General features: G+C 38.2%; 1 protein-coding gene and 1 pseudogene across 2 annotated transcripts in view; one reads left to right on the forward strand and one right to left on the reverse strand.

Moving 5' to 3' along the window:
• The window catches only part of RELN (reelin), a 561,035-nt gene that overhangs the window by 449,059 nt on the left and 99,850 nt on the right, over positions 1–12,126 (reverse strand). The gene's annotated exons all lie outside the window — the stretch shown is intronic.
• On the forward strand, positions 8,369–8,762 carry LOC123811429 (annotated as a pseudogene).

Here is a 12,126-nt window from a genome sequence, read left to right on the forward strand (position 1 = left end):
AAAATATACATGGTGGTTGTTGACTTGTAACAAGAAAAAAAAAGTGGCAGTTCAAACGGTATTAGAGAATGAGGCAAATGGGGGCCCATTAAAATTTCCCCAACTGCTCTAATGAGAATGCTGATGGTCATTTCTGCCTAGTTCAGCATCTGTTTGACTTCTGGCATGTGTCTCTGGTATGAAAGGAGTGTCCTCAAGCCCATTTGGCTTATCACAATGTAACCCATGAGTCTGAAGCAATTTCAGTCCTTTATAAAGTGGCACATTGAAATCAGAAGCTTACACTTGTGGAATAAAAAACTTTTAAGTGTAAAAATGATGCCATATAATGGAAATGCCCTGACTTTTTTTAAAAACAAGTAGGCAAAGCTTAATGGGGAACTTTTAGAAATATTGTTTATGAAATCTAGTACCTGCTTTCTCCTTACCCAATGGCTGTGAAGATTGAAAAATAGCTACTTTCTAGGCTCCATCACCTATTGTACACACTTAAAAATTATATTTGCATTAAGGTAGTCAATGTTTTCCAAGATAGAACTTGGACAGCAATAAACATAAAAAGAAAAAGATGATAAGTTAGAGTTCATCAAAATTTAAAACATCTATGCATTATAAGAATCCACTGAGAAAAAGAAGAGGCAAGCTATGAATAGGAAAATAGATTCATGAAACTTACATCTGACAAGGTAGTGGTATCTAAAACTCCTATAACTCAATAGTAAGACAATTCAATGTTTTAAAATAGGCATAATATTTGAACAGACATTTGACAAAAGTGATCAATAAGCACATGAAAAGGTGCTTAACATTATTAGTCATATAGACAATGCAAATTAAAACCACAATATGGTACCACCAAATACCCAGCAAAATGGGTAAAATTAAAAACATCGACAACACCAATTGTGGTGAGGATTCAGAGCAATTGCAACTCCAACAGAGTGTTGCTGAGAGGGTATAAAAGTACAATCATTTTGGAAAAAGGTCTAGCAGTTTCATATAAAACAATACCCAGCATTGTCACTACTATTACCTAATAAAAATAAAAACATATATAGTTGACCCTTGAAGAATGTGGATTTGAAGTTCATGGGTCCACTTATCCACAGGTTTTTTCAATAAATACCTATATTGTTTTCGATCCATGATTGGGAATTCAAAGATGCAAAGGGCTGACTGTATGCATCGATCTACATACATTTTATAATAGGGAGTTGAGTATCAGTGGATTTTGGTATCTCTGGGGTCCTGGAACCAATCCATTATAGATACCAAGGACCAATTAAGTTTTGGGGAAGTTAAAATTACATAAGGATTTTCAACTGTGCAGGGTGCCAGTGCCCCACATGGTTCAAAGGTCAACTGTAGTCACAAAAAGACTTGTACAGTATGTTCACAGCAGCTGTTCATGCATAATAAATAAAAACTAAAAATAATGCAGGTGTCTAATAATGGGGCAAGAAGGGGAAGGGTCAAGTCAAGGAACATGTATAAAGGACCCATGGACATGGACAACAGGGGGGAGGATTGACTGTGGAAGGTGGAGGGTAAGCAGGGTAGGGGAGAGTAATGGCAGAAAAATGGGGGCAACTGTAACTGAACAACAATTTTTAAAAAAGGAAAAATGAGGGAATGCTACTAAGCAATAAAAAGAACAAACTACTGATATACATAACATGGGTAATTCTCAGATCCATTATGCTGAGTTGAAGTCTTATACAAGGGTACATACTAAATGATTGCATTTATACAGTTCTAGAGGAGGCAAAATGGATCTATGGTGTAATAAAATGAAAATGGTGGTCACCTCTGAGAAGAGGGAGTAAGAGTTGGTGGAGGAGAGGCATGAAGGAAATTTCTGGCATTAAGGTTCTATATTTTGATACTTTGAGAGGGGTTTGGGTTACACAGATGTGTACATTTATCAAATCACATGTTATATATCCTTAAGATTTCTGTATTTCATTATTAAAAATTTCACCTAGATGGTGGCTCCTCCCTGCAAAAATTCTTGCAACTTTAATGTATGTTTAAAATTTTTCTTTAAAAATTTTTAAGTATGTTTTATTGATTATGCTATTACAGTTGTCCAATTTTTTCTTCCCCTTTATTCCTCTCTGCCCTGTCCCCTCTCCACCAGCATTCCCCCCACTTAGTTCATGTCCTTGGGCCATATATATACATTCTCCATCCCCATATTATTCTTAACCTCCCTGTCTATTTTGTAACTACCAATTATGTTTCTTATACCCTGTACCTTTTCCTCCATTCTCTGCCCCCCCCATCAATAACCCTTCATGTGATCTCCATTTCTGTGATTCTGTTCCTGTTCTAGTTGTTTGCTTAGTTTATTTTGTTTGTGCTTTTTTAGGTTCAGTTGTTGATAGTTGTGGGTTTGTTGTCATTTTACTGTTCATAGTTTTGATCTTCTTTTTCTTAGATAAGTCCCTTCAACATTTCATATAATAAAGGCCTGGTGATGATGAAATCCTTTAATTTGACCTTATCTGGGAAGCACTTTATCTGCCTTTGCATTCTACATGATAGCTTCTCTGGGTAAAGCAATCTTGGATGTAGGTCCTTGCCTTTCACGACTTTAAATACCTATCAGCTCATGGTTTTATGGGAACTCCTTTCTAGGTAACTCCCTCCTTTTGTCTTGCTGCTTTTAAGATTCTCTCTTTATCTTTAATCTTGGATAACTTAATTATTATGTGCCTTGGTGTTTTTTTCTTGGGTCCAATTTATTTGGGACTCTCTGGGCTTCCTGAACTTCCTGGAAATCTATTCCCTTCACCAGATTGGGGAAGTTCTCCTTCATTATTTTTTCAAATAAGTTTTCAATTTATTGCTATTCCTAGTCTCCTTCTGGCATCTGCATAACTCAGATGCTAGAATGTTTAAAGTTTTCCTGAAGGTTCCTAAGCCTCTCTTTTATTTTTTTTTGAATTCTTGTTTCTTCCTTCTGTTCTGGTTGAATGTTTATTTGTTCCTTCTGTTCCAAATCATCAATTTGAGTCCTAGTTTCCTTTCCTTCATTGTTGATTTACCGTATACTTTTCTTTACTTCACTTTGCATAGCTTTCACTTCTTCCTCTGTTTTGTGACTGTAGTCAATCATTTCTGTGAGCATTCTGATTACCAGTGTTTTGAACTCTGCATCTGACATGTTTGCTATCTCCTTGTCGCTTAGTTCTTTTTCTGGAGTTTTGATCTGTTCTTTCATTTGTGCCATATTTCTTTGTCTTGGCACACCTGTTGTATTGTAAGCAGCAGAGCCTTAGGTATTCACCAGTGCAGGGCAACCCATGTTGCTGTGTTGTGGTGCTGTTGTGGGGGGCAGTCAGAGAGGGAACAACGCTGTTTGCTCTATTCACATCCCACTTTTAGTCACTTCTCCTACTACCCACAAGTAAATTGGGCCTTTCTGGTACTGATTCTCAGGTGGGTGGGTTTGTGTTTGTTCCAGAACCCTGTGGTATCTCCAACAATCTCCCCTGTGAAACTGGAAGTTTCTCCTGCTACTGCAACACCCGCACAGGTTTTTACAGTCAGAGGTTTTGAGGTTTTCTTTTCCTATGCTAGATTCCAGGGTTGTGCAGTCTGTCTAGTTCCCCAGTTGTTCCTCCTGGCTTATCCACATGTGAATATGGGATTCCTTGGTCTGCGAGCTGCCACTTTACCTGCCTGGTCCTCCAGTTTCACCTACCCAGTCTACTGCCTTGCTGCTCATCCTCTCCGCCATGGCTGCCTGTCTCCTGCCCCTCCTACTGGTCTGGAGGAATGATTCTACTTTAACTCCTTGTCGTTGCACTTCCATACAGTTCAATTTTCTGGCAATCCTAGGTGTTTTTTGTTTTTAAACTTGATAAAATTTAAAACAAAATTTAAATTTTGTCATTTTGTCCTTATTTTGGCTGTCCTTTTAATTGTGTGAGGAGGCAAAGCATATCTCCCTACTGAAGATTTTCATATCAAAATGTTAAAAAGTATATTGAGATTACTCAATCCCTATCAAATTACTTCAACCCTCTATCAAATTACTTTAAAAAATAACTTCAGATCTGGCTGCTTGGCTCAGTGGATTGAGCACTGACTGGAGAACCAAAGGGTCATTGGTTTGATTCCCAGTCAGGGCACATACCTGGATTGTGGGTCAGGTCAGGTCCCCAGTATGGGGTGCGCAAGAGGTAACCACACATTAATATTTCTCTCCTTTCCTTTTTCCCTCCCTACCCCTCTATCCAAAATAAATAAATAAATAAATAAAGTCTTTAAATAATAACTTCAGTTCATTAGATGAGTAATGTAACATAAAACCATGTAAATGTAACTGTGATTGCATGTCTTTCGCCAATTCATTTGGTAACATCTGCCTTGCACAGGGGGAAGGAGGTGTGACTGCTTTTCTGTTTGATTTTGTGCTTCCAGAAGCATGCTTATCTGGCATGTGTTTATATGTGTGTTTATGCAGTGTGTGCCCCCAAATCTGTTTATTCTACTTGAATCTGTTATTGTCATAACAGAATTTCATTAAATGCTATATAAACTAATGAGAAGTGAATACTCCTAAGAAAGAGATATGTTGTATATATACAAAGTTGAATTCTATATACAGACTTGATAAAAAGAGGCTAAAAATAATTCTGTTTTTAAATATTAGTAGAAAAGATACCTATAAAAGATTAGAAAACAAAATCATAAATATGTAGAAATTTGCACTCAGACTTATTCATAAGTTTGTTATATTCTTGCTGCATTTTAAAGAAAATAAACTGGAAATGTGCTTTTTGTAAAAAAATAATAATAATGATAATAAAACAAACCTCAAAAATTAAAACTTCAATCAGTGGATCCAAATTTACACAGTCTTTAGCTGACATCTGAAAACTTAAAAATTTATTATCTGATCATTGTATTTAATATCAAAATTCACACAAGTACTCTCAGTTACCCTCTCCCTAGATTGACTGTTTTTTAACAAATTATGTTATTTAGTCATTCATAGAAAATAAACAATAAAAATAACCAATTTTTAAAAACTGAATTAATACCAATACTGATCATGTCAAATAGTAGGGTTTCTATAGTTTTCTCAGTAGGTGAACATGGAGGTATAAGTATTTGGGAAAGCAAGATGAATTTCTAAACTACATGTGTGTGTATATTTTCTTACAGTTATATCTGTTATACTGTAACCATTTTCACATACCATTAAATATTAATCACAAATACAATTTTAGGACTTCCAGTCAATATGGAGGCATATGTAAACATGGCTCACCTTCTCACATAACCACAGCAAAAATTACACCTACACTACAAAACAGTATCACCCACAATGATCAGAAAGTCAAGCTATATGGAAGTCCAACAAGAAGGGAATTACAGAAGTCACATTCATCCAGACACGCAGGAGGGGCAGAGATGCAAAGACATGAAGACACAAAACAGGCAGCCTCACACTCATGAGTAGTAGATAACTATCAGGAGGGATACCTCAGGAGTGAGGGACCCCAGCCCCACACCAAACCACCCAATCCAGGGTTCCAGTTCTGGAAAGATAAGCCCCCATAACTTCTGGCTGTGAAAACCAGTGGGGTTTTGGGTGACGGAAGAAACTGCAAGATTCCCAGGTGTCTCTTCATAAAGGGCCTGCAAAAGATTTAGGACTTATGCAGACTCAGTCTCTCTGGTGCTCCAGCACCAGGGCAGCAGCTGGAAGGTCACCAGTGACATACAGGGAGAAACTGAAGTATCTGGCATTAGAGCAAGTGCCAAGGTACAGCTTCCTCCTGAACAAAATTCCAGAGGCCAGGCAGTGGCTATTGTCCCTTTCCTGAGCCCTCCCTCACACAGAGCCACAGAACCACACCATATCTAAGACTCCCTCAACCTGGTTTGTACAGGTTGCCCCATCAGGCTCTGTCCCATCCAGCTTATCAGTGTGCTTTCCTACAATAAGCCACGCTACTAAGACAGGCAGTCAAAGCAGCTCTACCTAATAAATGGAAACAACACAGGAAGGCTGCCAAAACTCCAGAAAAAGAACTAAAAAAATGAGATAAGCAATCTTTCAGATGCAGAGGTTAAAATATTGGTTATTAGGATGCTCAAGGAACTCACTGGTTACTTCAATAACATAAAAAAAGACCCAGGCAAAAATGAAGGTTACACTAAATAAAATGGAAAATTTACAGGGAATCAAGAGTGGAGTGGATGAAGATGAGAATCAGATCAATGATTTGTAACACAAGGAAGAAAAAAACATTCAATCAGAACAGCAAGAAGAAAAAAGAATAAAAAAATGAGGACAGTGTAAGGAACATCTGGGACAACTTCAAATGTACCAACATTTGAATCATATAGGTGCTGGAAGAAGAGCAAGAAAATTAAAGAACAAGAAATTTAAAACTTATTTGAAAAAACAATGAAGGAGAACTTCCCTAATTTGGTGAAGGAAATAGACATACAAGTTCAGGAAACACAGAGAGTCCCAACAAAATAGACACAAAGAGGTCCCAACAAGACACATCATAATTGAAATGCCAAAGGTTAAAGGTAAAGAGAGAATCTTAAAAGCAGCAAGAGAAAATTACAGAGTTACCTACAAAGGAGTTCCCACAAGGCTGTCAGTTGATTTTGCAAATGAAACTTTGCAAACTAGAAGGGATCGGCAAGAAGTATTCAAAGCAATGAAAAGCAAGGACCTACATCTTAGACTACTCTATCCAGCAAAGCTATTATTTAGAATGGAAGGCAGATAAAGTACTTCCCAGACAAGGTAAAGTTAAAGGAGTTCATCATCACTAAGCCATCATTATATGGAATACTAAAGGAACTTACTTAAGAAAAAGAAGATCAAAACTATGAACATTAGAATGGCAATAAATTCACAACTATCAACCATTGAATCTAAAAAAAAAACAAACTAAGCAAACAAGCAGAACAGAAACAGAATTATAGACATGGAAATCATTTGGAGGGTTATTGGTTTGAAGGGGGAAGGGGAAATGGGGGGAAAGGTACAGGGATTAAGAACTACAAACTGGTAAGTACAGAATAGATGGAATGTTAAGAACAGTAAGGAAGGTGAAATAGCCAAAGAACTTATATGCATGACTCATGGACATGAACTAAGGGTGGGACACTGCTGGAGGGAATAGGTGGCACCTGGGGTATGGGGAAAAGAGGAGAAAAACTGGGACAACTGTAATAGCATAATCAATATAATATATTTTAAAAATATATCATTTTAATGGCAATATAATATTGCTTCACATCAATACTCTAACATATTTCATCAGTCTCCTATTATTGGACATTTACATTATTTTCAGATTTTAGTGCTTTGGTGAATAATTATATACATCAAGCTTTGTCTACATTTAATTTTTTTAATTTATAATTGATTTGCAAAGGTAAAAAATTACATCAAAGTATATGAACATTTTAATCTCTTAGTTTACATATTGTCAGATTGCTTTCTAGATAACTAGACCTATTTTCCAGCACCAGTGTCAGAATTAACTATTCATGATTTTAAACATCTTGGTTAAATTAAAAATATAGCATCTCATAATTGTTTTAATTATGCATTTTTATTAAAAGTAAGTTGAAAATTTTACTCAAATTTGGACATTTGTCTTTCTTCTTTTGCAAGTGGCATGAGTTTTTGTTACTTTTCTCTTAGAGTACTGGTTGTTTTCTTTTGGTTGTATAAAGGCTAAAAGTCATTTTATACTTAGGGCAAAAATGTTTGTTCATCTTTTAAATTTTTAAATATTAGCATTTTTAAATTTACACAAGCAATTCTTCATTGTCAGAAAATTAGAAAACAAAGAAAAACATATTGGATGTGCTAAGATTAGACCATTCTTACATTCCAGGTATTTTTTTTAATCACTCAGTCATAATACACTTTTCCTTAAAATATTGCTTCTAAAACTGTCCCATGTAAAACTAGTTTTGGAAGATGTAACAAATGTTCTTTGGGGAAAAATAAAACTCCACACTAATATAAGTTTTTGAAAAAGCTTATGAAGGCTGTTTTTAAAAATTCATGATGTAAAAAGGTATATTAGTTACTACTCAACAATTAAAAGACTGATAATCCAATTTTTAAAATAGGTAAAGGCCTTGAATAAACATTTCTCCAAAGATACACAAATGACCAATAAATACATAAAAAGATTTCCAAAATCATTAGTCATTAGGAAAATGAAAATCAAGCCACAATGAGATACCATTTCCTACCTGGTGAAGGAAGAGGAGCAGGAGGGGAAGAAGAAGAGAGTAATAAGTCCTATCAATAATGTGGAGACTTGTGCTCTTTTCCTCCCTTGCTGCTTGAAGATTGGCAGCCATCATGAACAACACAGTGACTAACTGGACCAGGAAGTTCATGACTAACAGACTACTCTAGTGGAAACAAATGGCCACTGATGTCCTTCACCCTGGCAAGGCAACAGTACCCAAGACAGAAGTTCCAGGGAAACTAGTCAAAATGTACAAGACTACACCAGATGTCATCTTTGTGTTTGGATTCAGAACCCATTTTGGTGGTGGCAAGACAATTGGTTTTGGCGTGATTTATGATTCCTTGGATTATGCAAAGAAAAATGAACCCAAACACAGACTCTCAAGATATGGCCTGTATCAGAAGAAGAATACCTCAAGAAAATAGAGAAAGGAATGCAAGAACAGACTGAAGAAAGTCAGGGGGGACTGCAAAGGCTAATGTTGGTGCAGGCAAAAAGTGAGCTGGAGATTGGACAACAGAAGGAGCAAAGATTCTTCAGTGACTTTATCTGTCATGATTATGCAGATTTTTCATGAGAAAATTAATAAACTAAAAATAAAAAAAAAGAATGTGGAGACTTGTTACACATTGTTTGCAGCAGGGGCTGCAAAACGGAGCACCTGCTACAGAAAACAGTTTGGCAGTTCCTCAAAAAGTCAAACAGAATTACCATGTGACCCAGTAAGTCCACTCCTATGTATATACCCTAAAGAATTCAAAATACATGTTCATATGAGGGACTTGTACATGAATATTCATAGGAGTGTTATTCATAATAGCCAGAAATGGAAACAACCCAAATATCCATCAACAGATGAATGGGCAAATAAAGTATGCAATACCCATAGAATGGACTATTATTAAGCCATAAATAAGAATGACATACATCATTCTTCAACATGCTTCAATGTAGATGAACCTTGAAAACATGTTAAGTAAAAGACGTCAGTCACAAAAGGCCAATATTATATGATTTCACTTTTATAAAAATAAATCCAGTCCAGAATAGGTAATCCTCAGAGACAGAAAGTAGACTAGTGGTTTCCAGCAGATGGGAGGAGAAAGGATTTGAAACTGACTGCAAAGGGGCATGAGATTCTTTCTGGGGTGGTGGAAATGTCTTCAAATTAGTTAGTGGTGATAATTGCAGAATATAGTGAATATACTAAGAATAACTAAATTCTACACTTTAAAATAAGTTTTAGAAGCTCCAAGATGGTGGTAGAATATGTGGAAACTATACTCACCTTCTCCCAGGAACAGACTGGAATTACAACTAAATTATGGAACAATCATCCTTAGTAACCAATTGAAGACTGAAGGAAAAGAAGTCTTATAACCAAGAATTTACACAAGAAGCCACGTTGAAACTGGTAGGAAAGGCAGTGAAACAAAAAGGGCTGGTTCTACTCCCATGGGCAACAGCTGAGGTTTTGAGAGACACCTCAACTGTAAGGGGTTCACCCTGAGAAGTGTGGGGTTTAAGCCCAAAGCTGGGCTTCCCAGGCCAGAGCACCAGAGCTGGGAAGAGGCATCCATATAACTTCTGGCTGGGAAAACCAACAGGTATTCAGTTCAAAATGGAGAGACAGGAATTCCCTACAGACATGGGCACTCTCTTAAAGGGCCAATACACAAAATCTTATTTGCAGCCACTTACCTTGGGCTCTGGTGAAGGGAGAGCAGAATAAACTGGAGCCATATAAGGAGAATCTCAGGTTTGTTTCTCAAAGGAAAGAGGTGAAGAGACAGCTGCCAGGATCCCTATATTGAGTCACTGTTCCATACCACAGACATCATCTTTCTAGGGTAGTACATTCCCCTCTTCACAGTATCAGCCTGGGGGAATAGAATAGAGACACCCTCTGGACTCCCACTTGCCCCACCCTATGGAGCTTATGCCCTGCTGAGGAGTAAGCTGCCTGGGCCAGGGTGTAGATGTTTAGCCAAACTCAGTGACTGAGTTGTGTGGCTTTGGGGTGTGGGTCATTTCCCCTACTTCTCCATGAACCTTTCAGTGCTTCCCCTTCATGGGAAATACACTAGAACAACCCTCCAGGCTTCTGGCAGACACACCCTCTGAGCTCTGGATCCAGAAGCCCCAACTACCTGATTCCTAGCAGCTTCACCCTACCATGGTAACAGCAAAATGTGGGACAGCCTGAGTTGAGTGGCTCTGGAACAGGGGCCATACTCCCCTACTTCCCTAAAGCTAGGCTGACAACTCCCCCTCACAGGAGATCCACTATCCCCATCTACCTGATTCCCAGTAGCTCCATCCTGTTGAGCTCCCTCTCCTCTTGGCAGAATCTGGGACAGACTGAGTTGTGTGACTCCAGAACAGGGGCCATATTTTCCTCCCATGCCCCAGCTGTGCAGAGCCCTTCACATGGCCAAATCTATGTCTGGTTGGGCCTGATAAACTCTGCTGACCTCAAGCTGATGACTCACTAAGACCCCACCCCACTAAAATGGTGTGAGAGCACCCAGCGGGTGGCAGTTATGTTTCATATTGTGGGGACATTTGCTGAGTGGCTTTCAGACCCAGCATTGGCACCAACGTTAAACTTGTACCAATCTGGTGAACACCATTTGCATTTCCCTGGTGACTCACTGTGAACCTACCTCATGCAACTCTAGTACCGCCAAAGGCTCTTTCACGTACCAAGCCTAACAGAGAGCTATCAGGCAGAGGCCAGCAGAGGCAGATCTCAAGGTGCCTTGGGACTTTTTCTGACCTGCCCAAGGGCCTGGTGCTGGTAAAAGCTGGTATTGGTGTGTAGCTTCCTGTGTGCACTCAGGCCTAGCAGAGGCAGCCACAAACTGTGAATCACTTTGTGTCTCCAAAGAGGTTGCCCAGGGTCAGTCACAGGTAGTATCTGATATTTGTCTGCACCAGAGTCCTTCCCAAGAGGAAATCAGTCCAGCACACCCTCTAGCCAGCTTCAGGCAACATCAGAGCAAGATCTAATAAGCTTCACAAATGGCACATCCAAAGGGAGATCTCAACAGTCACCAAACCCTGATGAAGCAAATTTTGATTTATTTGGTTAGCACCTGCACAGCAGCAGGCTGTGGTAGGGTTTGAGCCTCAATAACAGCCAGGTTGATCTCATGCAAGGACAAACCAATAACAATCAAGACTCAATTAAAACAAGAGGATCCATACAACATACACAAGGAACATTCCTGAAACACCCAGCCCAGGTGATCAAGGAGACTGTACCACTGGACCCCACAGGATATCCACTACATAAAGCAACCTCACAAAGACTGGAAGTCATAGCAGATCTATCTAATGCATAGAAACAAAAACAAAGAAGTCAAAATGGGGAGACAAAGAAACATGCTTCAAATGAAAGAACAGAAAAAAATCTCTAGAAAAAGGTAAATAAAATGGACACAGCAATTTATTAAACACAGAATTCAAAGTTATAAAGATCCTTAGCAGCATGAAAAGGACATAGAAACCATTAAGAAGGACCAGTAGAAATGAAGAATATAGTAGCTGACATGAATAATACACCAGAAAGAATAAATAGCAGGTTAAAGGAAGCAGAGGATCAAATCAGCAAATTGGAAAACAAGGTTAAAAAATACACCCAACAACAGTCAAAAAGAAAAAATTTGAAAAAGAAAAAGTGTTGGTGAGAATGCAGAGAAAAGTGAACTCCTGTGTACTTCGGTGAGAATGTAGATTGGTGCAGCCACTGTGGAAAGCAGTATGGAGTTACTGCAAAAAATTAAAAATGGAACTTCCCTATGACCCAGCAATTCCACTTCTGGGAATATATCTATAGAAACTGGAAACACTAAGTTGAAAG

The sequence above is a fragment of the Phyllostomus hastatus genome, unplaced genomic scaffold (assembly GCF_019186645.2).
Source record: "Phyllostomus hastatus isolate PE091 unplaced genomic scaffold, TTU_PhHast_1.1 phas_scaffold_78, whole genome shotgun sequence".
NCBI lineage: Eukaryota > Metazoa > Chordata > Mammalia > Chiroptera > Phyllostomidae > Phyllostomus > Phyllostomus hastatus.